Source organism: Canis aureus, chromosome 14 (genome assembly GCF_053574225.1).
Source record: "Canis aureus isolate CA01 chromosome 14, VMU_Caureus_v.1.0, whole genome shotgun sequence".
Taxonomy (NCBI): domain Eukaryota; kingdom Metazoa; phylum Chordata; class Mammalia; order Carnivora; family Canidae; genus Canis; species Canis aureus.
In genome coordinates, this window is record NC_135624.1 from 7,302,566 (window position 1) to 7,330,488 (window position 27,923).

The window sequence follows — 27,923 nt, forward strand, 5'->3', positions numbered from 1 at the left end:
TATGCATGTCTGTTATCTCTACTTATCTCTTCAGACATCAACATGAATCCCTTTACCACCTCTTTTCTCAGAAACCTCGCTCAAGGTCATCAGTTTGCCAGATCCTACTCCAGTGTACCACTTTGCAAACATAGCTTCCTTGTTCTTTCTGTGGTATTTTACACCTGCATTTCCTCCTCCCTGATGCTTTCACTTCCTTGACCCTCTAAGGAGAGTGAATATATCATTTGTCTTCCAAACTGGGCCACTGTTTAAAGTGACCAAAGGGCACTAATGAATTATTATGCCAGGCTAACTGTCATATACCAAGACTCTCCCAGGCAAACTCAGACATACAGTCTCCCTCCCTCTAAAACCTCTCTCTCTCTCTCTCTCTCTCTCCTCTGGCTGCCTGTCTTCAGACCCCTTTTCATCTATCTGCTCTTTAAATGTGTCCCAGGCCCTCCTCTGTTGCCATGCTACACCATCTCCCTGTGCGACCTTATCATCCATGACTCAATCCCCATCTGTCTAGTGTCTTGATTCCTATACTCCATGTACAAACCAAACTGCTGACCGAAGTCTCTACCTGGATGCCCTAGAGGCAATTCCACATCAACATCTAGAACCAAACTCATCATCTTCAACCTCAGACATGTTCTCTTCCTGTTGATGAATGGTAAACGGGGGACTACAGAGGAAGAGGTGGTTAAGAGCATAGGTTCTAGAGTTATGGCTGCCTGGGTCCAACACCACATCCTAGCCATGCGTGCTAAGGCCATTATTTAACCTTTCCAGGCCTCAGTTTCTTTACTTGTAAAATGGAGATAAAGGCATCTACTTCATAGGTTGGTTGTGAGGATTCAATGAGACAGTAATGCCAATGGCAGATATTTATATGACACCACATGAACTGGGCACTTCTGTGTAGCTCCCATGTATTATTTCATTTAATCAGCACAAGGAGCTGAATGAGGTAAGTGCCATTATTTTATTATTATTATTATTATTATTATTATTATTATTATTATTATTATCATTTTTAAAGCTCCAGGTCCACATGGGGCTTAAAGTCACGACCCCAAGATCAAGAGTCAGATGCTCTACCAACTGAGCCAGCCAGGCACCTGGGTAAGTGTCATTATTGTGCCTCCTTTACAGATAAGGAGCCTGAGGCACAGAAAGGTTAAGGAACTTTCTCTGGGTCAGTAACAGAATTGGCCTTCAAATGCAGCAAGTCTGGCTCAGAGACATTTTCTCAAGCATCTCAGTGTTCTCTGGGTGCAAAGTGCTTAGCACAGTATCCAGCATATAAGTGCTCAGCAAGAGGCACCTGGGTGGCTCAGTCAGTTAGGCATCTGCCTTTGGCTGAGGTCTTGATTCCTGGGGCCCTGGAATCAAGCCCCATGTGTTGGGCTCCTTGCTCAGTGGGGAAGTCTGCTTCTCCCTCTCCCTCTGTCCGTCCCTGCCTCCCATTTGTGCCCGCTCATTCTCTCATGCTCTCTCTATCAAATAAATAAATGAAATCTTTAAAAAAAAAAAAAAAAAAAAAGAGCTCAGCAAATTATTTCCACTCTCCCTCCAGTCCACCAAACCATCTGCCCAGGAGGAGGAGCCCTTTTTTCCTCATCCTTCCTCATACTACATCTATCAAGTCCTGTCAACCACATTTTAAAATGTTATGTGCTTTCCCAGAATTTACTTATTTAATCATTATACTGTAGTCCTAGTTCATTGTCCAACATTTCTTGATATTGAGAAGTCAACTACCAAGGTACCTGTTGTGAATGGAAAGATCCAGAACTCTGCCTCCAGTTTGAGCTTTCCCTTCCAGACCTCTACTCTGCTTGCTTTCTTGGCACCTTGCTGCATTGCCATAAAAACAAGCTCAGCCCCACATGCTGGAGGATGAGGGAATATGTGGAGCTGGGATGAGCCACCCTGGAGGAAGCCACCCTGACCAAGCCAGCAGCTGCCACAGACCCATGAACGGACCTGGCCAGCACCTGAAGAACCACCTAGCTGAACCCAGATCAAACTGCTGAGCTGCAGAAAGGTAAGCTAAATAAGTCATTGTTATTTTCAGCCACTAAATTTTGGAATTGCTCGTTAGACAGGAAAAGCTAACTGATACACTTAGATATTATATAATCTTCGGCTGCTGTAACAAGATGCCACAGTCTGGGTGGCTTAAACAAACAAAATTTGTTTTCTCATGTTTCATTGTGCTAGAAGTCCAAGATCAAGGTGGCAGCAGAGGTGGTTTGTGGTGAGAACTCTCTTCCTGACTTGCAGATGGAACCTTCTTGCTGTGTCTTCACATGACCTTTACTTGGTATGAGCCCAGAAAGAAGACAGAGATCTCTGGTGACTCTCCCTCTTCTTATAAGGACATCAGTCCTATCAGATTAGGGCCCAGCATGCATAGCCTTATTCACCCATTACCTCCTAGTGGCCCCATCTCCGTATACAGTCACTCTGGAGGTTGGGCTTCGACATATGAATTTGGGGGGCACACAGTTCAGCATAACAGGTATCAATCATCAAGGAGAAGTGGAGCTGCTAAGATCACTTGAAAGGAGCATGAAAGGGCAGGGGAGACTCATAAACTAGGGACAAACTCAGGGCACCAATAGCATCCTGGGGCTGGCAGAGGATGAGGAGACTGAGGTGGATGGAGGAGGGAAGATAGAGGAAGTATCAGGAGAAGCAAGTGAGCGCTCAGGAGGCACTAAAGCCAAGCCTTGCACAAGAAAAGAAAGGATCAACAAAGTCAAGTGCAGTAAGCAGAATTCAGGGACTGAGCGGTGCCCACTGGTCTCAGCTAGGTCCTTGGTGATGGTGCCAGATGTCAGAACCATGGTAGTAGGGCAGATGCCCCAGCAGGACAGACCGAGGGGCAAAGGGAGATAGGGAAGTGAGTGAACCAATAAAGAAAGCTTCTGAGAAGTGTGGAAGAGAAGAAAGAGAAATCTGGAACACAGCATCAAGAAGAGGTTTCTAAGATGGAGGGACTATGCATTTTTATGGGCCAAGAGCAATGAGCAAGAAGCAGGGAGAGGATCATGATGATGGAACAAGGTCTGGAGGGGGCGGCGGTGGGAGGAGAAGGAAACAGGAGCTATACTTCATTAGCGTTTGCAACCGGCCAGGACTGTACCCAACCATCTGTGGGGTTTATCTCGTTGGATCCTTCCATCAACTCCATGAAGCAGAGGCAAGTATTATCCCATTTCACAGACGAGGAAGCTGAGGCACTGAGGAGATTAAGAGACCTACTCAAGATCACACAGCCAGTGAGTGACACAGTGGGATTTGAACCTTGGAGACCTGACTTCTTAGGCTGGGGGAGTCTGACCTGGATTTTGGCCCGCTTCTAAAATGAACAGGAAAGCAGCAGGGATGGTGCTAGCAGAATCGGTAGGGAGCAGGATGTGATGGGGATCGTGTGTTCCCAGTGGCCTCCGTTTTGTTTTCCCGCAGTGGACAAGGAGCCAGGCGGCAGGCCTGGTCGGGACGCGGCGGCCACCGGGCTCGGCTGCGCGGGCGGGGGGCGCGGGCGGCGGCGCCTCCGCCCAGGTCGGGTCGGGAGAGGGGAGGAGGGGCTCACGGGGCGCGCCACGGGGACGCGGGGGACGCGGGGGACGCGGGGGACGCGGGGCCGGCTGCCTGGGAGGGGCGGGAGGGCGGGGCTCCCGGGGGCGGGTCCCCCGCAGGCAGGCAGGCAGGCAGGCAGCGGGGGCAGCCCTGCGGCGTCCTCGGGCCCAGGGAGGGCCTCGGACTGCGGCGGGGGGGGGGAGGGGGGGATGGAAGGGGCTGGGGGATGGGGGGGATGGGGGGGATGGGAGGGGCTGGGGGGGCGGGGGGGCGGCAGCCAGCCCGGCGGGAGGCAGAGCGGGAGAGCGAAGGGAGGTGGAAGTGCAGGTGTGAGTGCTGGGGGGGCGGGGAGGACGCCTCAAGGTCTGAGCTGTCCCCGCATCTAGGGCCCGGCAGAGGTTACACACCGTCTCTCACACCCAAGGTCCTGCGGCCACAGCGGAATTGTCTCCCACCTTCCCCTTGGTCCTCGGAACAGAGACCTCCGAGGGGCTGACGGAGGGGAAGCCTCAGGAACTGCCCCAATGGCATTTCCTTCCCGTGTGGCAGGCACAGCCCAAAGAGCCACCCAGGAGTGACACCAGGAGTGGGTTATCTGGGGCGCCTGCGGGCTCAGTCGGCTAAGCGTCTGCCTTCGGCTCAGGTCATGATCCCAGGGTTCTGGGATCGAGCCCCATCAGGGCTCCTGGTCAGTGGAGAATCTGCTTCCCCCTCTCCCTAGCCCCTCCCCCCCCACGTTTTCTCTTTCTCTCTCCTTCTTGCTCTATCTCAAATAAATAAATAAAATCTTTTTTTAAAAAAGGAGTGTATTATCTATAGGTCTGGGTATCTCCCTTGGCTGAGGGGCTTTTCAGGGAAAGAAATAGTGGAGAATGGGGTAGGGTGATTGAAAATAGGAGAAACATGTTCACTTTATCCAACCAATATTTTTTGAGCTCCAGTATGTGCCAGGCAATATCTAAACATGACAGGTAATGTAATCTTCTGTGGCATTTCCCAAAGCATTCTCTGGGATGGTAACAGTGTCCTTTTTAAAACGGGGCTGGGAATCAGGGAAATACAAATCAAAACCACAATGAGATCCCACCTCACACCAGTGAGAATGGGGAAAATTAACAAGGCAGGAAACCACAAATGTTGGAGAGGATGTGGAGAAAAGGGAACCCTCTTACACTGTTGGTGGGAATGTGACCTGGTGCAGCCACTCTGGAAAACTGTGTGGAGGTTCCTCAAAGAGTTAAAAATAGACCTGCCCTATGACCCAGCAATTGCACTGCTGGGGATTTACCCCAAAGATACACCTGCACCCCGATGTTTCTAGCAGCAATGTCCACAATAGCCAAACTGTGGAAGGAGCCCCGGTGTCCATCGAAAGATGAATGGATAAAGAAGATGTGGTCTATGTATACAATGAACTGTTACTCAGCCATTAGAAACGACAAATACCCACCATTTGCTTCGAGGTGGATGGAACTGGAGGGTATTATGCTGAGTGAAATAAGTCAATCGGAGAAGGACAAACATTATATGGCCTCATTCACTTGGGGAATATAAAAATTAATGAAAGGGAATAAAGAGAAAGGAGTGAAAATATCAGTGAGGGTGACAAAACATGAGAGACACCTAACTCTGGGAAATGAACAAGGGGTAGTGGAAAGGGAGGTGGGCGGGGGGTGGGGTGACTTGGTGATGGGCACTGAGGGGGGCACTTGCTGGGATAAGCACTGGGTGTTATGCTATATGTTGGCAAATTGAACTCCAATTAAAAATAATAATAAAAATAAATTAAAAAAAAATAAAACAGGGCTGGAATCCAAGCACAAATAAGTATGGGAGATACCAGGTTAGAGAGTTAAACAGATTTACTCCCTGCAGGACTTCTCAGAGCCTTTAATCTGTCAACATGGTCTGAGACTCTCCAAGAAGAGATGCTAGCATCTCCCTAGCATGCTTGACTCCAGGTCTCTTTCACTCCTGGCAGACCTAGAGGAATAAATGATTCATGGAACATGCTTTGGGAAGTGTAACATGGTGGCAAAGAGCTCAGCTTTGAAGTCATAAGATCTGGCCTCTAACACTGGCTGTGCCGTATGTGACCTTAAGCAAATGCTTATGTCCATTTTCACATCTGTAAACTAGAGCTCCTTGTGTCTCCCTCATGAAGTCATTGTCAGAAGTAAATAATGCCTGTGAGGCACTGTGCCCAGTGCCTGGCACAGAGAAACCTCTCATTAAAGGGGCGCTGGGCTGGTTGGGGAGATCTCACGTCTGAGCTAAAATTCTGTGACACATCGGCCTGAAAGACTCTGGTAACAGTGTCCCTTAAACCAGGGGTCAGAGTTTCTGTCTTATATCAAGTTCCATAAGATTCAAGTGGCTTTCAAAGCCTATGACATGACTGGAGAAAGAACAGTCAAAGGGATGGGGGGTAGGGGAAGGCAGACCAGGGACTGGGGAGTGGGAGGGAAAGATACTTCTGTTTCCATTCCTGCAGGAAGAAAGAGATTCTAGGAATCTGTTGGTGGTGGGCTGATTTGGCTTCTTGCAGACAGTGGCGACAGGGAGAGGAATGGCCAGCCGCCACCTCTGCCCCCAACGCCCCAGGATTGTGACGGTCGGAGTGGGCACACGGGAGGCCTCCCCAGGCCAGGCAGGTGCTGAGCAGCTGTGGCACTTGGCCTCATCCCAGTGGCATCCTTCCCGGAGGTGGACGCTTCGAGAAGATTACCAGAAAAGCTCCACAGCCCTGCTTCTCACTGACGTCAGTGCCTCTGGAAGACGTTGGGTTTGGGGGATTTCTACCTCAAAGGACCAACTGGGAAAAGGGTGTCTGTCCCTCTCACAAGTGTTCTCTTCCATTTCCCTGGAGCCCTGCTGAAGTGGGAACAGATGGTAGTGTGTGGGGGGTAGGTATCCAAACCGAGGCATCCAATGAAGACTGCACCCCATCCTGGGACCGGGGCGCTGCTTCAGAGACCCCGAGGGCTATGCCCAGCTCCCTGAAGTTTCAGACCCCATGACACCACTATGGTCCCTAGAAATCAGTCCCCATGGCTTTCACGACCCAGGAAAGCCCCAGCTTACACTTGAGAGCATCCACCTTCACAATCTGTAGGTCTCTTTTTGGAGTGAGGGAGGGGAGAAGAGTCACCTAGGAATGACTGTGATCCCCATTTTACAAGTCCCAGAGGTTAAGCATCCTGCCCAAGGTCAACAGTCACAGCAGGACCTGAACCCACATTCTGTTCAACACCAAGGCTTTCTCTCTCTCTCTCTCTCTTTGTTTTTTTTTTTTTTTTTTAAGATTTTATTTATTTATTCATGAGAGACACAGAGAGACAGACAGACAGAGACACAGGCAGAGTAAGAAGCAGACTCCTGGCAGGAGGGTCGCGGGACTCCATCCGGGGACCCCAGGACCACACCCTGGGCTGAAGGCAGGCACTTAAACCGCTGAGCCACCCAGGGAACCCCCTCAAGGCTTTCTCTAGTTATGTGAGGCAGGCAGGATCCCCAGTTTAACCTCTGGCTATATCCTGGCTTACCTGGAAATACCCATATATATAAACCAGTAGCACATCTCTGATGGAAAGAAGGCTAATCCTGTTGCTTCTCTTTCTTAAGGAAAAAAAATTGCAGAGCCCTGGTGCACAGAGCTCTCCGTCCGCTGCCTCTGACCGGGACCTAACAGTTTTTCCAGGAACATACACCATCACCACCAGACAATTCAGACAGGCCCCCCTCCCCGGGCTTCTGGGCTGCCCCCCAACACCCCCCTAGTCTCTTTTTCTAGCCAAGGTGGGGCCTCTGGGGCTCATGGCCTTGGGCCCAGAACTCGGCTCGCCTCCTTTCTTGGCAGCTGCTAGGCATCTCCGCAGTGTTTGGCCTAGTACAACCCCTTTTTTTTTTTTTTTTTTTTTTTTTTTTGCCTGCCCTGGGGAGAGTTTTGATTGGCTTCAGTTGGGATGACCTCATCCTCTCCAGAATTTGGGGGTGTTCCCATTTTCCACTGCTCCACCTTCATCCAAGGAGTTCTCTCTGGTCATCTTTTCTCTGAAAGCCGCCCCCACTCCAATTTGCCTGGGCTCTGGAGTCCCCTCGCCTCACTTGAGAAGGCAAGTGTGTGTCCTGGATTCCTGCTCTCTCCACCCCACGGCCTCCAGCTGCCCGAGCTGCCCCCCTCCTGCCGGAGCCCCTCCTGTGCCTTCCCTCCGCCCTCATGTTCTGCTTTCCCTTCCCTGGGCCTCTGCTACATTTCCAGGGCGCATGGGAAACTGCATTATTTAAAATAATCGTATTACCCTGCGGCTACCCCTCTTATTCTACATTATCTCACTTAATCTTCACAATGGTCCCGTGATAGAAGGATTCCCCAGTTTGCAGATGAAGAAGTGGGAGACTCAGAGAGTCAGTGTAACCTACTCAAGGCAGGTCATTAGTATGGATGGAGTAGGGAGCCACACAGGTATGATGGGCCCCAAAGCCACGACACCTTGCTGGTCATACTGAGCGATGCTGCTGGCTGTGCTCACATGAGGGATCCTGCCAGCCACACATCTGGCTTCCCAGGAAGGACCAACGACAAGTCCCATGATCTCTACCTTCCAAATATCTCCAAAATGTGGCCACATCTACCACAGCCCCTGGGCTGAGCCACCTCTGCCTTCTGCCCATATCTACTGAGATCCCCATGTAAAGGATCTCCTGCTCTGCCTTCACCCTCCTTGGTCATTCTCCACACAGCAGCCAGAGTGATTTTTTAAGCTGTTGCATTTGATCGTGTCTCCTCTGCTCAGTCTTCCAATGGTTCATGACTCACTCAGAGTCAAAGCCAAAATCTCCATGGTGGCCTGGGAGGCCCTCCATACCTGCAGTCCCATTATCCCCTCCCCACCCCACATGATCTCTGATTTCACTTCTTACTGTTTGCCCTCTCTGCTCCAGTTACACCTGCCTCCTTGCTTGTCCTTCAACACAGGACAGCAAGCTCCTGCCTCAGGGCCTTTGCACTTGCTGTTTCTGCAGTCTGAAAGGCTGATCCTCAAATAGCTTCATGACTCAGTCCCTCACTTCCTTCAGGTTTTGCTCAAATATCACCTTTCCAATGAATCTTTCTCTGTTCACTTTGTCCCCTCTGTTCTGCCCAAGCCCTCTCCTCCCCTGCTTTTTCCTCCCTGTAGTATCATCACCAAGAGACATGATTTTACTGATTTATTAGGTAATTGTCACCTCCCCTTGTTAGAATGTAAGCTTCACAAACTTAAACATTTTTCTTTTATATTTCTAGTGTCTAGAACAGTACTTGGCACAGAGTAGATTCTCAATCTTTGTGGAAGAGAAGGAGGGAGAAAGATGTCAGTCAGCTAATTCCCAGTGATCAAACAGAAGGGAGTCTGGACAGGCCTGTGAGCATCACAGCCAGGTGCTGGGAAGGCAGACGTTTGGGGCCCATCCCCTGGCTGGAGGTAGATTTTGGGCGCTTAGTGTCTCTTCTTTGCAGCTTCAGTCCCAAACTTTGACTTGAGTCTCTGGAGAGGCCAGTCCCAGGGCAGGTTCCAGGGAAGCAGACTCTGAGACAGAATGGATTGTGGGGGCTCATGAGAGTGCACTCTTCATAGCAACACACAAAGAAGGAAAGGACAGGAAGCTGGGGTGACTTGGAGAAGCTGAGCTCTGATTTGGGCCCCAGGGTGACCTCAGCTGACATCACAGGCATCTGGAACTAAAATAGCACCTGAGCACTGCCCTGCATGGAGACCCTGGACCTCTATACCCAGCCTCAGCTGGTCACTGGCCCCGGGCATGGCGCTGCTCTCTGCAGGGGAGGTGGTCCCCATGGTTGTGGCAGCAAGTCCTTTCTGAAGGGGGATCTGGATACACTGCTGTGCTGCCACAAGACCCTCAGTGACGGCCTCATCTGCCTTGAGGGGTCCCTGAGACCCAGGAAAAGGATCAAGTGGATCCCAATATGACCCAAATCAGGTTGATGCACTGCTCTTCAGAGTCAACGGTCTTCTGGTGAGAAAACCAAGACAAAGGCTAATTTAGAGTCGCACTAAGGGTGCTTTTTCAATTAAAAAAAAAATAGCATGAAGGTGCAGTCACTCAAATCATGATGAATTGTTGAGTGCTCTGCCTACCTTCCTTCCTCCTGCACCTCCTCCCCATCTCTGTGGCAGCCGCAGTCTTCCCTGCTTGGCACACAGAATGACAGGTGTAGGGTGTCACTGCGAGGACTAGAAAATGAGGTGTGTCATGCTCATTAGCTTTGCATGCAAACAGCAGAGCCCTATCTCTTCTTCAGGGGAAAGGCTGTATGGGTCCATGGTTCTGGCAGAGGTGGTCAGTGGGGATGGGAATGATCCTTTTATAGCAGCAAATGTCCCTCAGTATCTACACGGAAGAAAGACTTGTGCTATCAGCATGTTCCTCAGAGGAAAGCATGGAAAATACAAGATTATACTTAGGAAATCTTCCAAAGCGGTGGGTGGGCTCCATCCTCTATAGTGGCTGATGTTCATGTGATAGATGTGTCCTATGAGAGATAGCCTTATGGTCAGGAAGGGCCAGGTAGGAGGTAGCAGATTTGTAGGGTTTGGCTAAGAGGTGGTGTCAGATTGTTTAGTTTTTGAATATTGGCTCTGTAACTCTTCAGGGGTGAGATCTTTGTGTTACAGACTAAATTGCATCCACTTCTCTCCCCCAGGAGAGGTCCTAACCCCCAGCATCAGGAAATGTAGTCTTATTTGGACAGAGGATCTTTACAGATGGAATCAAGTTAAAATGAGGTCATTAGAGGGGCCCTAATTTGATATGCCTGCCGTCCTGATAAAAAGGGGCAATTGGGACCCAGAAGCACACACCTGCAGAGAATGCCATTGAAGATGAAGGGAGAGATTGGGATGATGTATCTACAAGCCAAGGAGCGCCTAAGATTGTTGGCAAACCTCAAAAGCTAGGAGAAAGGCATGCGTGGAACAGATTCTCCCTCACAGGCCCCCAGAACCAACCTTGAGGACAACTTATTCTCAGACTTCTAGCCTCCAGAATCATGAGGCAATAAATTGGTTAAGACACTGAGCTTGTGGCACTTTGTTATGGCAGCCCTGGCCAACTAATACACTGCATTTTCTTAAGTTCACTGATTTTGATTCTCTGCTTCCTCATCTATAAAATGGGGATGATATTACCTCTCACAATGGCAACAATTACACACAATTAAACCATCTGTGTAATAATTCCAGGTACAGAGTGTCAGAGATGGTAGTGGACCTTAAAAGTTGGGGCAGCTCGTAGCAAAGTTCTTTTCCTACGGCTCATTTCCCAGCCACCCCTTTCTCACCCCTGTCCCGGATGAAGAGAACTGCCTAGCAGCAGCCGCTTCTGTGCACTGAACACCAGTGCTCAGTTACTTCTGCTGGGTGGTCCGCAGGAAGGGAAGGCTGGGGAGGCCTGTCTTTAGAGCCTGCCGCAGCCTCCCTGGAGCCCGTGTTAACACTGATGCTGATCCCTGCCTTGTGGCTTTCAATACACAGACACTGAGGAAGGAGAGGATGCTAGGTCAGCCCTTCCAGATATTCAAAATGACTTTCAGAAATAAAAATAAAAAATAAAATAAAATAAAATAGACTTTCAAAGAGGCAGCATCATTATCAACAACAAACAGACACTTAAATCACACCCCCTGTGCTTAGCACTGAGCTTCAAGGAGACATCTTGAACATCCTTCCTTGTTTCAGAGAGAGGGAAGGGATGAAATCAAGCATTGCCTCACTTCTAAAGCAGAAAGTGAACAAAACTATTGCCCATTATCTGTGTACTGTTTATTGTAGCTAGCATGCCTTTGTGTGTTATAAAAGTTGTGAAGTTGTGTGTGTTGTTTAATATGTGGCATATACACGTAAAAGTTCATTTCGGGCCTTTAGATAATCAATGTGATATGTGTATTTTGTAGGGCCTGGAAAATAATTTTACTCTTTTTGAATAACTGTGGAGATTTATAGTTGCTATGGCATTGGTTTTATGGTATATGCTTAGCTATATCTATGACTGCTTTGTTCAGAAACCTGCAATTGTAACATTATTCCTTTTGGAAGCTTATCTCCTCCTTGACACCTTACAGTTTATCTTTTTATCTTCTTTGCTTCTATAGCTTGTGTCATTAATTTTATATTTTAACAACATCTATCACAACTAAAAGCTTTTATTTGGGGGAATGCAAATATGATACATGCTTATTTTTTAAATTTTGGAAAAGACAGCAGAGTATATATAAAAAAATATCTCCTGGAATCAAAACCTCAAAATATTCTATTTCCCTCATGTCTTTTTTCTCAGTATGAGCATAAATCTGCAGCACATGTGTAAGAGGAACAGGTGGGAGTAGAGAGGTGTGTCTGTGGCCACACTGGGATGTGTCCAGGCTTGTGTAGGGAAATGGTGGGCCAGCTGCCAGGGGCTAATGCTGCAGAAGGAGTGAGGAGCCTTCTGGGTGAGAGCTCATCCCATGGGGAGAAAAGGTAAGACAGATGCCTTTGCCTCAGTGAGTGAGACTTCATTATTAAGGAAGGAGTGCCTCTGGATATAAGGTAGCTCAGCTTCTGAGCTCAAAACCTGTGGAATCAATCTGAGTCGTGGTGTGTGTGTGTGTGTGTGTGTGTGTGAGAGGGTCCTGGGCAGCCATGTCAGACCTTGCAGAGTTTTTTCACTAAAATTGCTGGAAGACATTGGAACTCAGATAGCCCAGCTTTACAACTCCTTGGCAGAAAGAGAGGCGTGCTCTGTGACATCACCCCAGCTTTAGGACTTGCTTCATCATCAGCTGTAAGAGCCCAGCAGGGGTGTGGTACACAGTGCACTGGAACTGAGCAGGGTGGAGGAGAAAGCAATCATGGAAATCATGTGTTAGCAACAATGCCCAGCCTTAGACATGAGCCTATGTGGAAACTTCTAGAAACATTTGGAGAGAACTTGCAGAAGCAGATGGGAGCAAGAACATGTAAAACTCAGGTGCCTTTTACTGTGATGAGTTTCTCCATGGCTCTTGCCAGACAGTGAGACCCCTGAAACGGAATCATGTCATATTTAACTTCACTCCTATCACCTAACCACTGCCTGGCATATAGTAAGTGCTCGGTGCATGAAATTTTTGCTGACTAAATATCATCTCCTTTTTATTTTTTTCATCTCCTTTTTTTTTAAAAAAAAAAAAAGGTTTTATTTATTCATTTGAGGCGGGGCGGGGCGGGGGGCAGAGAGAGAGGGAGCAGCAGACTCCCTGCTGCACAGGGAGCCCAATATGGGGCTCAATCCTAGGACCCAGAGACCATGACCCAAGCCAAAGGCAGATGCTTAACCATCTGGGCCACCCAGATGCCCTCGGACAAAAAAATAAAATCAGAGATGCTGCTCACAAATTTGGTATCAATGAACCTTGGCACTGCCTTCCCCCAAATTCTCTGGGTCCCTGCAATTCATTATTTCTCAGAAGCATCAAGGTTAGAAAGATGCCAGAGTTCTCCATCAATGAATGCCCTTGAGCTCTGACCCTTCTCTTTATTTAAATGGAACTGGGAGTAGAAGAGAAACCAGAACCACCCAAGCCACCTCCTTAGGTGGATGGGAGCCTGGAGATCTAGCCTTTGTTTTACTGATGAATTGGGGGAAATTAACTGGGTGCCACCCATGTGTCTGACACTGTGCTGGGTATCCTGGGGGTTCTAGAAAAACAGATCTTGGTCCTTGCTCTTGGGGACTTTGATACCAGTGAGAGAAATTAACAGTTCAAAGAAGTCTGTACTATAGAGCTGCTCAGGGCAGTGTGCATTCAGAAAGCAGTCCTGCAGATGAAGCGGCCAGGAGGATCTATTGAGACAAAGACCCTGGGGGCCAGAGGAAGGAGAGGGCTTTGTGAGGAATGTGGGGAACAAGTGAGTGTGGAGGACAGTATCTTCTTGAGGTTGAGAAGGAAGTCAACTAGCTGGGTTCCAATACAGCTCTATCCCGTCTAGCTGTGTGACTTTAAGCTAGTTATGTCACCTCTTTAAGACTTGGCTTCTGTAGGGACACCTGGGTGCCTCAGTAGTTGAGCATCTGCCTTTGGCTCAGGTCCTGATCCAGGGGTACTGGGATCAAGTTCTGCATCAGGCTCCCCTCAGGGAGCCTAGGTCTCCCTCTGCCTGTGTCTCTGCCTCTCTCTCTGTGTGTGTGTCTCATGAATAAATTAATACAAAATCTTAAAAAAAAAGTTCTGGCTTCTGTGTAATAGTTCCTACCTCACAGGGTGGTTGAGGAGTAAACAATATGCATAAGGTGCTTAACATAGTGCCAGGCATACAATAAGCTCTTAATAAATGTCAAGCGCTGCTTTTGTTATAAGGAAGAGTGAGTGGGATTTGGAGAGGGACAAAGACTGGGGAACCTGACTGAGCTTCTGAAGTAGTTCAGTTCAATCGGACAGATGTTTATTAAGCACCTACTAGGTACCAGACATTGTGCTTGGCCCAGGGTGGTGGGGACAGGGGCTCTGCCCTTAAAGAACTGAACGGCAAGTAGGTATATAACAAACAGGCAACATTCCCTACTGTATTCCCTACAACAAAGCAGGAAGTGTGTGGGCTCTGTAGGCTTACACAAGAGGTCACGGGGCCAAGGCTACAGGTAGCTAGAGAGCCCCTTCCCAGGAGGTGTGCATCTCGCTGAGATCTGGGTATGAGCAGGAGTCAGCCAGTGGGTATAGGAGGGCTGGATGGGAGAAGAAAGGGAGAGTCTTGAGCAGAAGGAAGAACATTTCATTCATCTGGAAAAGTCAGTCCATTCAAGCCACTACAAGTCCATTCAGTGTGCCTGGATCCAATTAGATGGGGAGGGAGTGAAACTGGTCATAAGGGCTCTGTCTGAGGCCAGTGGAGACTCTAAAAGGGAGTGCCTTCAAAGGATCACCTAATGCCCAATGGGAGGGGGCAAGGCCAGAGGAGACAGGCCACGATATTTTGTAATCATCCAGGTGACAGACTGCGGGCCTCAACTAGGGTGGTGGTGGGAATGGTGAAAAAGGGACACATTCCAGAATTACTTAAAAGCAAAAGTGATGGCAGCTCTTTCTACCACAGGTCCTGTCCCTGTGCTTTAATAAGAAAAAAACACACATCTTTTGGACACTTAGGGTGTCTCAGTCAGCTAAGTGTCTGCCTTGGGCTCAGGTCATGATCTCAGAGTCCTGAGATCAAGTCCCACTTCAGGCTCCCGGCTCAGCAGGAAATCTGCTTCTCCCTATTTTCCTGCTCTCCCCTCCTGCTCCGCCCTCCCCCTTCTCTCCCTGCTCATGCTCTCTCTCTTGCTATCTCTCTCAAATAAATACAATCTTAAAATAAAATAAAATAAAATAAAATAAAATAAAATAAAAGCCATCTTTTTTGTACTGAAGAAAGAAAAAGTGACAGGGGTGAGTCCTTGTCCTCAAGGATGTCACACTTGCACCACATTTACATCAGGCATTTGAAAGACAGACACATATAGCACCCCCCACCCCAAGATGAGTAGCAGTGGAGGTCGGTGTGGTACTGGCAGGGCACAGGACAGGGCTGAGCAAAGGCTGGCAGGCTGGGCCAGCCACAGGTCGGGGCTCCTACCAGAGGGAGGTGATAGTGGTGGCCTGGGAGCAGTTGGGCAGGACGGGGCCTTACACTGGTCCTCCAGACCCCAGCTGGGTCACCCCTGATGGTCTGGGCTGTAGGGGCCTTTCTGGGGTCCTGAGAGGGAGGGAGGTGGTGGGAGTGGAGTGTAGGAGGAAGCTGCTGTCCACAGTTCAGTGGAATGGGGGGCACCTGGGGAGCTGGAGCCCAGAAAGGCAGATGTGCTGCTCTGGGCCCAGGGGAGAAAGAGGAGGAGTGAGTGGGAGAAACTTTGCAGGAAGTGACTGAGTTGATGGAGGGAACGGATCCATGGCAGCTCAGGGGATGATGACATTACAGCAGTAGCCCCGGCAAGACCCTTCGGCCAGACCCAGAATCTTCGGCACCCAGCAGGAGGAGGTCAGTATAGGGAGTGCCTGCTGTGGCTAGCCCCACAGCCTGGAGGCCTGCAGACAACACAGCGTCATTTCACCTTCACCATCCCCGCCTGTGGTGTCGTTCCCCACTTCACAGAGGGGGCCACTGGGGTTCAAAGAGGCTAAGAAACTCACCCAGGTGCATAAGTGACACGAAGCCATTAACTCAGCACAAAACTTGGACACTGACTGGGTTAGGGTTAAAGATTAAGTATGTGAACGTGTGTAGAGGACACGGAACAGTGCCTGGGACAGAGCGAGCATTTTTCCAGTGTTTCCTGTTATTATCATCATCAGACACAGTGTCAGGCCTTATTCTTCTGGGGATCAGAAGTCCAAAATGGGCTAGCAGGCCTTTGTTCCTTTTGGACACCCTAGGGAAGAATCCATTTCCTTGCCTTTTCCAGCTTCTAGAGGCTTCCTTGGCTCATAGCCCCCTTCCAGCAATGTCATCACTGACATCTGCTTCCATCTTCACATCTTCTCTGACTCTGACCCTCCTGCCTCTTTCTTATACGGACTCCTGTGATTACTTTGTGCCACCCAGACAATACAGGAGGCTCTCACATCTCGAATCCTTAGCGGAACCACAGTTTTCTTGCCCTGTAAGGTAACCTATTCCTAGCTTCTGAGGCTTGGGAGGCAGACATCTGTGGGGGCCATTATCCAGCCCGTCACACACTCATTCTCCACACCTGAGCTTAGAGAGCTCGTCCTCCAGGAAGCCGCCCCCGACCGCCCAGATGAGGCCTTCTGGATAAGGGGTCCAGACACAGCGGCCTGTGTCTTTCCCGAACACTGCTTGCCACAGTCGCAATGGAGCATTTGTTTGGACCTGACTTGGTTAAGACCATGACTCTAAGCTTCGAGAGTGTGGCAAGCCGCTTGGTTTTTCCATTTGTGGCTTCCACAGAGCCTAGCACTCAGCAGAGGCTCAATGAACTTCTGCTACGTCAACGGATGAACGAATGGAGGGCCTGCCTGGGGCAGGTAGCAGAGGCCGGGCTGAGACGTGGGCGGGGCCACCCCTCGCCTCCTCCAGGGCGTCCGCCGGGTCGCGTGGCTGGCTGCCCCGGCTCGCTCGCTCGCACGCCTCAGGGGCCCGGCTGCGGTCCAGCGAGTTCGGCCGGGGCGGGGGGGGGCCGAGGGCAGCGCCGAGGGCAGCGCCGAGGGCGGGCGGCGGGGAGAGGCTGCGAGGGAGGGGGCGCCGGCCGCGAGGAAACGGGCTGCCAGAAAGTCGGAGGCGGCGTGGGACAGCGCAGTGTCATGGAAACCGGGGGAGCGAGCGGGTCCATCCGGGAAGAGGCGGCTGCCGGAGCCGGAGCCGGAGCCGGAGCGCAGGGCGGGCGCGGGGGGCGCGGGGGCGGGGGGCGCGGGGGCCGCGGGGGCCCGGCCAGCTGGCGGGGCGGGCGAGGCCGCAGACCCGGGCGCCGGCGGGTGGGCGCGGGCTTCCGGGGCTCGGGAGGCGGCCGAGGGGCCCGCCCGCTTCCGGCTGCGGCGGGGGCGCGGGGCGCGGGGGGCGGTCGCTAGGAGGGGCGGCGGGGAGGAGCCTGGGAGGAAGCGGTGCGGAAACGGGGCGGAGGGCACGTCGTGGGCGCGCCGGCGGGACGCGGGGAGTCCGAGCGTGAGTCAGCGCCCACGGGGCTCAGGGAGGCGGGAGACGCGCGGGCACCGCAGAGCCGCTCCGGGCTGCCTCGCGCCTGCGGCCGGGAGCCCAGCTCTCTCCCTGCGAGAGCGCGCCCCGCTTGCTTTAGGGAGGACCCAGCCCCCTGCCCAGAGGCCGAGGGCTCCCCAGCTCCCGGACGCCCGGAGGGCCCCTTGCCCTGGGGGCACAGTGTAGTGCCTCTCCTGCTCCACTTCTCCAAAAGGTTCTAGAACTGCCTCCCCCATCCCAAGGGATCTGACAACCATATTCTGAAGATACAAGTCCAGTTCCATGCTTCGCATTTCTTCGGCAGGCTGGTGAGACCTATGGACGTTTTCTCGGAATAAATGCCTAAAATATATCAAAATACCATCATTTTTCACAGAACTGGAACAAATCTGAAATGTGCATGGAACCACCAAAGACTTTGATAGCCACAGCCGTCCTGAGAAAGCAGAACAAAGCTGGTGATATCACAGTCTTCGATTTTAAGATCTACTACAAAACTCTGGTAATCAAGGTAGTGTGGCCCTGGCACAAAAATAGACCCATTGATCAATGGAACAGAATAGAGAGCCCAGAAACAAACCCATTCTTGTATGGTCAATTCTTTTTTAAAGATTTTATTTATTTATTCATGAGAAACACACAGAGGCAGAGACATAGGCAGAGGGAGAAGCAGGCTCCTCGCAAGGAGCCCCATGCGGGACCTCATCTGGGACTCGGGGATCACACCCTGGGCCGAAAGCGGATGCTCAACTGCTGAGCCACCCAGGAGTCCCTTGTATAATCAATTAATCTATGACAAAGGAGGCAAGAATATACAATGGAGAAAAATAATCTTCAATAAGTGGTGTTGGGAAAACTGGACAGCTATATGCAAAAGAATGAAACTGGATCACTTTCTTATGCCATACACAAAAATAAACTCAAAACGGATTAAAGACTTAAATGTGAGAACTGAAACCATAAGAATCCTAGAAGAAAACACAGGCAGCAATTTCTTTGACATTGACCCTAGAAACATTTTTCTAGATATGGCTCCTCAGGTGAGGGAAACAAAGCAAAAATAAACTATTTGGGAATACATCAAAATGAAAGGCTTTTGCATAGCAAGGGAAGCCATCAACAAAATGACAAGGCAACCTAGTGAAGGGGAGAAGATAATTCGCAGATGATATATCCCATAAGGGGTTAATATTCAAAATATATAAAGAGGGATCCCTGGGTGGCGCAGCGGTTTGGCGCCTGCCTTTGGCCCAGGGCGTGATCCTGGGGACCCAGGATCGAATCCCACGTCGGGCTCCCGGTGCATGGAGCCTGCTTCTCCCTCTGCCTGTGTCTCTGCCTCTCTCCCTCTCTCTTGGTGACTATCATAAATAAATAAAAATTAAAAAAAAAAAAAACAAAAAAAACAAAAATATATAAAGAAATGATACAACTTAATGCCAAAAAGCAAATAATCTTACTCAAAATGGGCAGAGAGCTTGAATAGACATTTTTCCAAAGACAAACAAATGGGGAACAGACACATGAAAAGATGCTCAACCTCACTAATCATCAAGGAAATGCAAATCAAAAGCACAGTAAGTATCACCTTATACCTGTCGGAATGGCTAGAAACAAAAAATGACAAATGTTGGTGAGGATGTCAACTTCACCAGCTGCTGCTGGGAATGCAGTTGGTAGATATGCAAATTGGTGCAACCATTGTGGAAAACAGTATGGAGGTTCCTCAAAAAGTTAAAAATAGAATTACCATATGCTAATAATTTCACTACTGGATTCTACCCAAAGAAAATGAAGACTCCAATTTGAAAAGATATATGTACCCCTATGTTTACTGTAGCATTATTTACAATAGCCAAGATATGGAAGCAACCCAAATGTCCATTGATAGATGAATGGATAAAGATTATATATATATATATATATATATATATATATATATATATTATTGTATATAATATTCCATTATATATAATATATATGCTATATATTACATTACACTATATATATTACATATAGTGGAATATACTGGAATATTACTACATCACAAAAAAAGAAAGTGATCTTGCTGTTGAAAACAATAAGGATGGACCTAATAAGGTATTATGCTAAGTGAAACAAGGCAGAGAAAGACATATACAATATGATTTCACTCATATGTGGAATTTAAGAAACAAAGGGCAAAAGATGAACGAAAAAACAGACTCTTAAGTACAGAGAACTGAATAGATAAAAGGGATTAAGAGTACACTTATGGTGAGTCACTGAGTACTATATAGAATTGAATTATTATACTGTACACCTGAAACTAATATAATACTGTATGTTAATTATACTTCAATTAAAAATACTCAAAATACATAAAATACATTGGATTACAAATGAAATTATATTGAAATCAGTTATATTTCTCTTTCTTTCTTTCTTTCTTTCTTTCTTTCTTTCTTTATTTATTTATTTATTTATTTTAGATTGTATTTATTTGACAGAAAGAGAGAGAGAGCAAGCAGGGGAAGCAGCAGAGGGAGAGGGAGAAGCAGGCTCCTGCTGAGCAGAGAGCCCGGCCTGCGGCTCCTGGGCCCTGCTCCTGCTGAGCAGAGAGCCCAATGTGGGGCTCAATCCCAGGACCCTGGAATCATGACCTGAGCCTAAGGCAGACATTTAACTGACTGAGCCCCGCAGGCACCCTTCACACTATATTTTGAAAACTAAACTTCTAATATCACAATTTATGTTCTTCTTTATCAAATGCATTAAAGAATAAGATCTAGTGATAAGCACTGACATTAGGGTAGTGATAAACACAAATGACATTTGGAAACATCCTCAAAAAAAAAAAAAAACCCTCCAATGTAATATGAAAATGTGATTTCTTCTGGTGACAAAGTCACAGATCTCATTACTACTGTAGTACAGTCTACAGTCATAATGGAAGGAAACATTCAGTTTTAGGTACAGTTTAGTGAAAAAAAAAAAAGTGCTTTACAGGAGCCAGACAGGTGGCATCACAAAGCAGCAGGGAATCGCTGTGGACCAGCAGAGCACACACTCATTATAGGCTCAGCTCCTGGTACTGCACATCTTCACATTTTTAAGAAATACCACAGCAAACACCAATTTTTATGTGAGTCCTCCTAACATAAAAAAATTTTAAATGCTAGCAAAAATATTCACATTTTAAAGGATACTTTGGGGGCCAAATATAACACAGCTGTTGGCCAGATGCGTAGTGGAGACCCCGGATTTTGGATCTCTGCTGGATGGGGTCCTTTGTGGGTCCTGGTCTATCACCCTCCAGGTCTATAGTCCTCCATAAGAGGGCCATTGGATCATACATAACCCACGGCTCTGGTCTAAAAGTGTACTAGGCAATAACCCCAACCCACAGTAAGTGACCACATTCAAACCAGCAATTGTCAACTATGCCACCTCATGGGTTCTGCTTCTCTTCCCCTCCCCCACTGCCCCAAGGGCTGACAGTGTCAGAGCTATGTTTCCATGTGCATTGCTCAGCCAAGGGAGCTGGTTTGGACCCAGAAGCCCTGAGTTTCTGTCTTAGCTCTGCCACTTATCAGCCCGGTGACCTTGAGAAATCATGACTCTCTTTCAACCCCTATAAGCTCTCATCTACTTAATGAGTTAAAAGCCACATTCCATGTTGCAGGATACCGTCCACATGCAAGGAGTTCTAGTTATTTCTATTCGGTTTCTTTTTGTTCTCTGCTGTGGGCAGCTGGTCCCTGTGAGGTAAGCATGTGAGAAATGAGGGAAGCCATGTTTGTCCCAAAATGTAGCATAATGGACAATATCTGTTAAATGCCTAAAGCTAGAGCCTACTAACTAACACAAGGCAAGGCAACTGTCTGACTCATTCAAACAATAATCACTCTGGAAGAGTCTAGGGATTGGGCAGTTAATTCGGTTTTTTCTGGCAACACTGAAATCTGGGTGTTTTGTAGATTTAAGAGGGGAAAGGAGAGAAGCTGCAGGCTTCAGGGATGCTGGCTGCTTTCATTTTGCACACACCATGTTCAGCTGGCTCCCGGGGGTCTCACTCTCTTTTTCACAGAGAGCAAAGGGATGCTCTGAGCTGCTCAGCAGCAGGTTCTCAGGGCTGGGCTGTTATGGGAACTGGGAAATGAGACTGGATACAATTCCTGCCACCACACTGTCACATCAGAGCTTTTTTTAAAAAATTAAAAAAAAAAAGAAGAAGAAGAAGAAGGCCCTGTGGCTCTGTGGGAGTTTTGCCTGCATTTTCCGGGTAATTGCCTCGCCCCCGCCCTCTGGGAGCTGGGCTGTGGCAGGCACTCAGGCTGGGGGTGGTGGCCAGCATCTGCCTCCTTCCCTGCAATCAGCTTCAGGGCTGCCTGGGACACGGGTGGGGGAGCCCCAACCTCCCTCAGGCAGGTAGGTGAGAATGAATTAGGACCCTGGGCAAGGGGGGGTCACAGGGGGACAATCCATCCAGGAGGCACAGAGGGAAACCTGGAGCCATGGCTAGCAAATGAAACTTCTAAGAGCCACCCACAGGTGCAGACCCAGTAAATACTGAGCACCTGTGTTCTGAAGGCAGGCTGCGGGCTCTGAGTCCCACCTGTGTCCCTGGGTAGCTAGAACTTGAGCAGATACATCTCAGTACTTCTGAGCATCTATCTGCCTCATGGTTTACTGTGAAGATTAACAAATTAATACAGGGAAAGCATTTAGAGTAGCTAAAAGGAAAAAAAAAAAAAACAACCTGTGTTTCTTCTACACTCACGGAATCCTTCTGACATATGTGTGGGGATTTTCCAACTGTTCGGACACCAACTGGGTGTCCTATAATTCTATTCTGACGCCTAATGCCCAGAGTTAGTGCTGAGGCCGCAGTCCCACAGGACTGTCCCCCACTTCAGAAGCCAGTCATAATCCCAGGTTGTCGCTTGGACATACTCTGACCAACTGCCTGGAAATGGGGGCTCCCAGAATCCAATCCCCTTGGTTTGGGGATTATCTGTTCTAAAGGCACACAGAACTCAGGAAATGCCTCTTTATTTACATTTACCAGTTTATTATGTAATGAAGGATCCAGATGAGCAACCAGATAAAGAGGTGCATAGGGTGAAGCATGGGATATGGGGCATGGAGCTTCCAGGCCCTCTCAGGGTACACCACCTTGCCAGCAGCCCACGTGTTCACTTCAAACTCTAGGGATTTTCATGGAGACTTCATCATGTAGGCATGATCATTATTCACTCAATCTCCAGCCCCTGTCCACTCACCAGAGGACAGAGGGTGTAAATGAAAGCTCCAAGCTGTAACCATGCTTGGTCTTTCTGGTGACCAGCCCTTACCCAGGAGCCCACTGAGAGTTGCCTCATCAGAGCAAAAGACATTCCTGTAACCCAGGAAATCCCAAGGGATTTGGGAGCTCTGAGGAAAACACTCCTATGACCTCTGTCACTCAGGAAGCTACGAGAAGATTTAGGAGCTCCGTGTCAGGAACCAGCTATTATAACAACAGATGCCTCTGGTACACTGATCGCTTGGGACATCAAAAGAGTTTTAGGAACTCTGTACCAGGAACGGAGGACAAAGACCAAATAGATTTCTTAGTATACCACAGCGGTGCGTGCCAAGTGCTCAACAAATGGTGGCTCTTATTATCCAGGCAGCAGCATCCCCTGCAGTCTCTAATGAGGCCCATGGAGACATCCCTGCAAAACCTGGCAGATGCCTGTGCTCCCAGGACCCTGTTTGGAACCTGGTAAACCTCCACTTGTCCGTAAAGACCCAGTTCAACGGCACCTCCTCTGTTAAGTCCTTTTTTTAATGCTTTAAAAAAAAATATTTATTTTGGAGAGAAAGCAAGCAGTCGAGCTGGAGGAGGGGCAGAGGGAGAAGGAGAATCCTCAAGCAGACTCTCCACTGACCGCAGAGTCTGACATGAGCTCAATCTCACAACCCTGAGATCATGACCCGAGGTGAAATCAAGATTTGACCCCTTAATCGACTGAACCACACAGGTGCCCCTTTTCATGCTTCTTCATAAATACTTGCTTATTTCATGCTTATTATTTTTACATTAAGTGATTGCTTTATGCTGACATCTATGCTGAGCACCCCGCATATGGTCTCATGAAGAGGCAGATTCAGGTCTTGTGGGGCCTAAGAGTTCAACAATTTAAGAGGCCTTCTTTTAAAAAAGAACAAAAAACTACCTGATTATTTATAAAGTTTATAAAACAAAAATGACCTAGTGAACACATAGCTAGGGCCTTGGAAGGAGGCTGCACAAGTGAAGGCCTTGATGCTTAGGCTTTGTCAGATTCACAGTAAACCCATCTCTAGTCTCATATAAACCCCGCAGTAGTCAAGTGAAGTGGTGAGTATTATCCACATCAGCATCTCCATACCCAAAGGTAGACGGTAAGACTCAGAGACAAGTCATTTGCCTGAGATTGTACCCTTGGCCATCATACTGCGTTGGCATGCCCCACTGTCCCTGATGGATAGAGACTGTCATCAGTTGTATCCCTCCTTTACAGGGGTCACCCTGTGAAAATATGGCACTGTAAACAGTAGTCATCCAGCCCTGTCCACTGAAACGTCAGTGTGTGCAGCAAGGGGGGGCGGGGGGGTCCGTGGAAGGCATACAATGAAGGTGTGTTGAATAAATGCACACACTCTACCTTGTCTGTGTCGTGCCCTTGGCCTCCACCGAGTAATCTGTTTCACACTCATGGGTTCTCAACTCTGCCTTAATGTTTCGGATAGAGTTTCTAGAGAGCACAGGGGTGTGGGTAGCTTCTCATAGGACCTCACAGGGCTGTAGAATAAGATAGTCAATTTCTACCATTGACAACTATTTATTAGGTACCTTTCTAAATAAATATCCCTGCCTCCAAGAAGCCTGCATACTACTGAGGGGAAATAGATTGTAGCTAAATAAATAAATACCATAGCCTGACAGATGCTGGTAAATACTATGGAGAAAAATAAGGCAAGAAAGGAGGTCAGGTTTGCTAGGGGAAGTCAGGTGTGTAGGAGGGCCTCATGCAAAAAGTGACACATGAGAAAGCCCTGAAGAAGGTGAGGGAGGGAGTGACTTGCCAGCAGAAGGAACTGCTAGTACAAAGGCCCTGAGGCAGGAGCATGCCTGATAAATTAGAGGAATAGCAAGAAGGTCTCTTGTGAATGAGGGGGAAATATGTGAGAGAGATCAGTAAAGTGACAAGGGCCAGGTACTAGGGGCCAGGTACTGTGCCATTATGAAGAATTTGGACTTTACTTGGAGAGAGATGGGAGCCTGACTTTTATCATAGAAGGATTCTTCCATCTGCCAAGTTAAGAATAAACTGTAGAGGGGCACCTGGGTGGCTCAGTGGTTGAGCCTCTGCCTTTGACTCAGGTCCTGATCCTCCAAGGCTCCTGAGGATGGGGAAATATGGGTGTGTTTCTATGTCACCAGTAACAATGACGCTTAGAGGAACAGAGAAGGCAGCAGGGATGGGCTCTGGCACGCATCAGGGAGGCAGGGGGAGGATTGCAGGCACAGCGGGAGCTTCAGCCTTGGAGGGGAGCACTCACACTGGCAGTAAAGAAGAATGGGACCCTCATACTAAGTGAGGGAGGATGGGGAGCTGGAGTGTAGGAAGGAACCGAGGAGGGCTGGGTATGAAGCATGGCCATGAGGCAGGCAGCAGGCACGGTACAAGGGTGATGGCTTCTGAGGGTCTGGGTGCTGGTTGGGCATGAGAATCGTTGGAGATTCTGGAAGACCCCTAGACAGCCCCCAATCTGTTCTCCCCTTCTTCTGTAATTATGGATTCCCGCTGTGTACATTCCTGCCCAGGGAAAAGCCATATTTCTCAGCCTGCCTTGCAGCTAGGTATAGCCATGTGACCAAGTTCTGGCGGTGCAGGGTGACACAGTGAAGTGTGCAAGTTCCATGTCACTGGCATAAAAGGAATTTGTTTTCCCTGCACCTGTACCCTTCTCCCTTTCTGGAAGGTGGATACACAGTAGCCCCATTCCAAGCAATGGAGGGAGCAGCACATGAGGCAGGGCTGCTGGGGTTTTTTGTGCCTTGGACACCTTTGGCTGTCTGGAGACACCAAGAGGTGCTTCTCAGAATCATGTTCTCCAATTCATGGAATAAAATCATAAGATTACAAAGGAAAACAACTATATTAAAATATTAGAGAAATATTAAAGATTATGATCTACTAGTTCATCTTAATAACCGCCCTGCCCTCAGAGCAATCTGCAACAACTACATGTGATACAAAAATACCTGTGAGTTCTGTCAGAGATGAGGTCACAGTTACTGCCAATACTCCTATGCTTGTGGCTTGCTGTCTTAATGGAAGGAAATGCTGATTTTTAGGCAGACCTTGGTGGGAAGCAAGATGTGATGTTTTCCCATGCAAGTTCAGAGAGCCCCTGAATTCCAGCCAGCCCTGTTTATTAGAGCCCAGCTTTAGAAATCAGTCTTTGGGGGAGGGCAGAACCATGAGTCAGGGAAAAATCCCCACATTTGGGAATAACCACAGGAGGCAGAGCTGCCGTGTGGAGGCGGGCGCCGGCCATCCATGAGAGTGAAGGCCCGGCCTCAGCTACATGATCATCTTTCGGAGTCTTTTTGTTACAGCAACTCATCCTGTACCCTAACACGAGGTGGACGGTGACTAAGCAATTTTCAACCCACAGCCGCATGAGTCAGTTGCCTGCCTCGGCCCGCAGCAACCTGAAACCCAGCAGAGGGCCTCTGGCCTCCCCGGCCTGGCCTGCGAACACAGCCGGAGTCCTCTGCGGTGCGCCATGCACCTCCTCATGCCCAGACATGCGCCTCCTCACGTCCCACCCCCTCTGGGCCGCCGCGAAGTCCACCTGTTTCCTGTTCTTGGCCTGGACAGGCTGTGCCCTGGCCTCACCCGCAGGGACTGGCTGACAAAGGAGCAGCTGTCGCTCTGGCCCCCGCCCCCTCCCCCTCAGGCGCAGACACACCCGGACAGACGCGCAGAGCCCTGACTACAGTTAGCAGGAATGCGAGTGGAGGACTGGGTTGGCTGGGGCCGTGACTGCTGGCAGGATCTCAGGCCTCCGAGAGGGCCTGAACTGGAGTTGAGTGTGCAGCCAGAGCAGCCGAAATGCCCTTAAAAAGGGAAGGGAGAGAGATGCCAAGGAGAGAGCCGACGCCTGTGCCAGGAGCATGGAAATCTCAAGAGGTGGGCAGATGGGAACAGAGTCAACAGTTTATAATGGCAAGAGCTACCATTGACTGAACACCTATTAACTATCAGGACTGTTCTGGTGCTTTCCACAGGTAGCCCCTTTTAACCCTCACGAGTATTTACTGCACTTTAGGGCTCTGCCAGTTGAGGCTCGGAGAGGTTGAGGTGCCTGCCCAGGGTCACAGAGCCAGTGAAGAGGCTCAAGCCTCCTCTTAATAATAAGGACAGGAGCTAAGCATGAAGTGCTTCTTTCTTCCCTGGGAAGATGGAGGACTAGCCCTCACTTTAGAAATTCCTGCTGTTCTGGGTAAATGCATGGGCTTCACGGAAAAAGGCAAGGCTGGAACCTCCAGGGAAATGGCTCTGAGTCTTGGGTAGAAGGGGACACCACGTGGCAGCCATGCTGAGCTGTAGGATGATGCCTGAGCCAGAGCTGGTAGCCTGGGGCCCAGAATTCAACCAGAGCTGGCCAGTCTGTCCATCCTTGCCCTGGCAGTGGACAGGCTGGATAGGACCTCTGCCCTGGCAAAAGGCCACAGAGTATAACCCGTGGAGTGCCAAGAGCCTGAGGCAAGGAACGAGATGGTTCTAGATCTTGTGAGAGGCCCTGACTTCTGCAGGAAGGGTGTAGCCGGAGAAGCCCCCACAGAAAGAGCTGTGCTGTGGGGCCAGACAGACCCAACAGGTCCCAGTTGTGCAGAAGCATGCTTCTTCACCTATGAAGGACAGTCACAGTCCCTGGCTGACTGAGGTCATAGGGACTCTATTATAAAGGGACACTGAGAACACCTGGCACAGTGTCTGCTCCATGGCCCTCTGAATCATGGAGTGAAGAAGGGCTGGACATGGTGCGGCAGCCATGGGTCCTGAGAAATGGGTGAAGGCTCTGGGGGAGGGGGGCAAACTGACTCGCACAGAATGGGCTGCCTTGCTCCCTGACCTGCAGACAAAGAAACACGAGATCCATCTGCTCCCCACAGTCATAGGGAGCATGTGGGACTGCATGCCAGGGGGACCTGCCACCCCTGGGTGCTCAGGAAAGGCTTCTCAAAGGAGGTAGCATCTGAGCCAAGTCCAGGGGCTCGGCCAGGCAAACGTGGGAAGTACCTTGGGGTGAAGCACAGAATGATGCAAGAAGGTTATTAGAGGGAGCTTGGCATCACTTTAAAGATCTGCTAGGAATTCAGTGAGCAGGCCAGTAAGAGAGGCAGTGAGAAGTGGGAACTGGGTCAGTGGCAAACCACTGAAGGTCATAATGGAAGGAAACCTCCTTTACAGGGGAGGAAGCCTGACTGAACCCATGTTTTAGAACCAACCTCTGGCTGCAGCAGAAAGAACAGATGGGAGAACAAAACTGGACTCAGAATTGGGAGGCTGCTGCAAGATTCTAGGTGCCAGGTGGTGGCAGTGGAACCAAGGTGAGGGT

The 27,923-nt window shown here is 49.3% G+C and overlaps 2 long non-coding RNA genes across 6 annotated transcripts; one reads left to right on the plus strand and one right to left on the minus strand.

The window, feature by feature from the left end:
- Window positions 1–1,592: 1,592 nt before the first annotated feature.
- LOC144282825 (uncharacterized) lies at window positions 1,593–4,377 on the plus strand. 4 transcript variants are annotated; one of them, XR_013351240.1, is made up of 4 exons: window positions 1,593–2,035; window positions 2,212–2,314; window positions 3,132–3,399; window positions 3,963–4,377. It is a non-coding gene; the product is annotated as an uncharacterized LOC144282825 (long non-coding RNA). The 4 variants fall into 4 exon arrangements; XR_013351239.1 differs by having other exon boundaries at window positions 1,594–2,035; window positions 4,001–4,377; XR_013351241.1 differs by having other exon boundaries at window positions 1,596–2,035; window positions 3,132–3,275.
- A 4,405-nt stretch (window positions 4,378–8,782) lies between these two features.
- LOC144283130 (uncharacterized) lies at window positions 8,783–16,583 on the minus strand. Of its 2 annotated transcripts, none has more exons than XR_013351480.1 (3): window positions 16,321–16,583; window positions 9,717–10,111; window positions 8,783–9,146 (listed from the first exon to the last, which is right to left on the minus strand). It is a non-coding gene; the product is annotated as an uncharacterized LOC144283130 (long non-coding RNA). The 2 variants fall into 2 exon arrangements; XR_013351479.1 differs by having other exon boundaries at window positions 10,040–10,111; window positions 16,321–16,574.
- Between the last annotated feature and the right edge of the window lie 11,340 nt (window positions 16,584–27,923).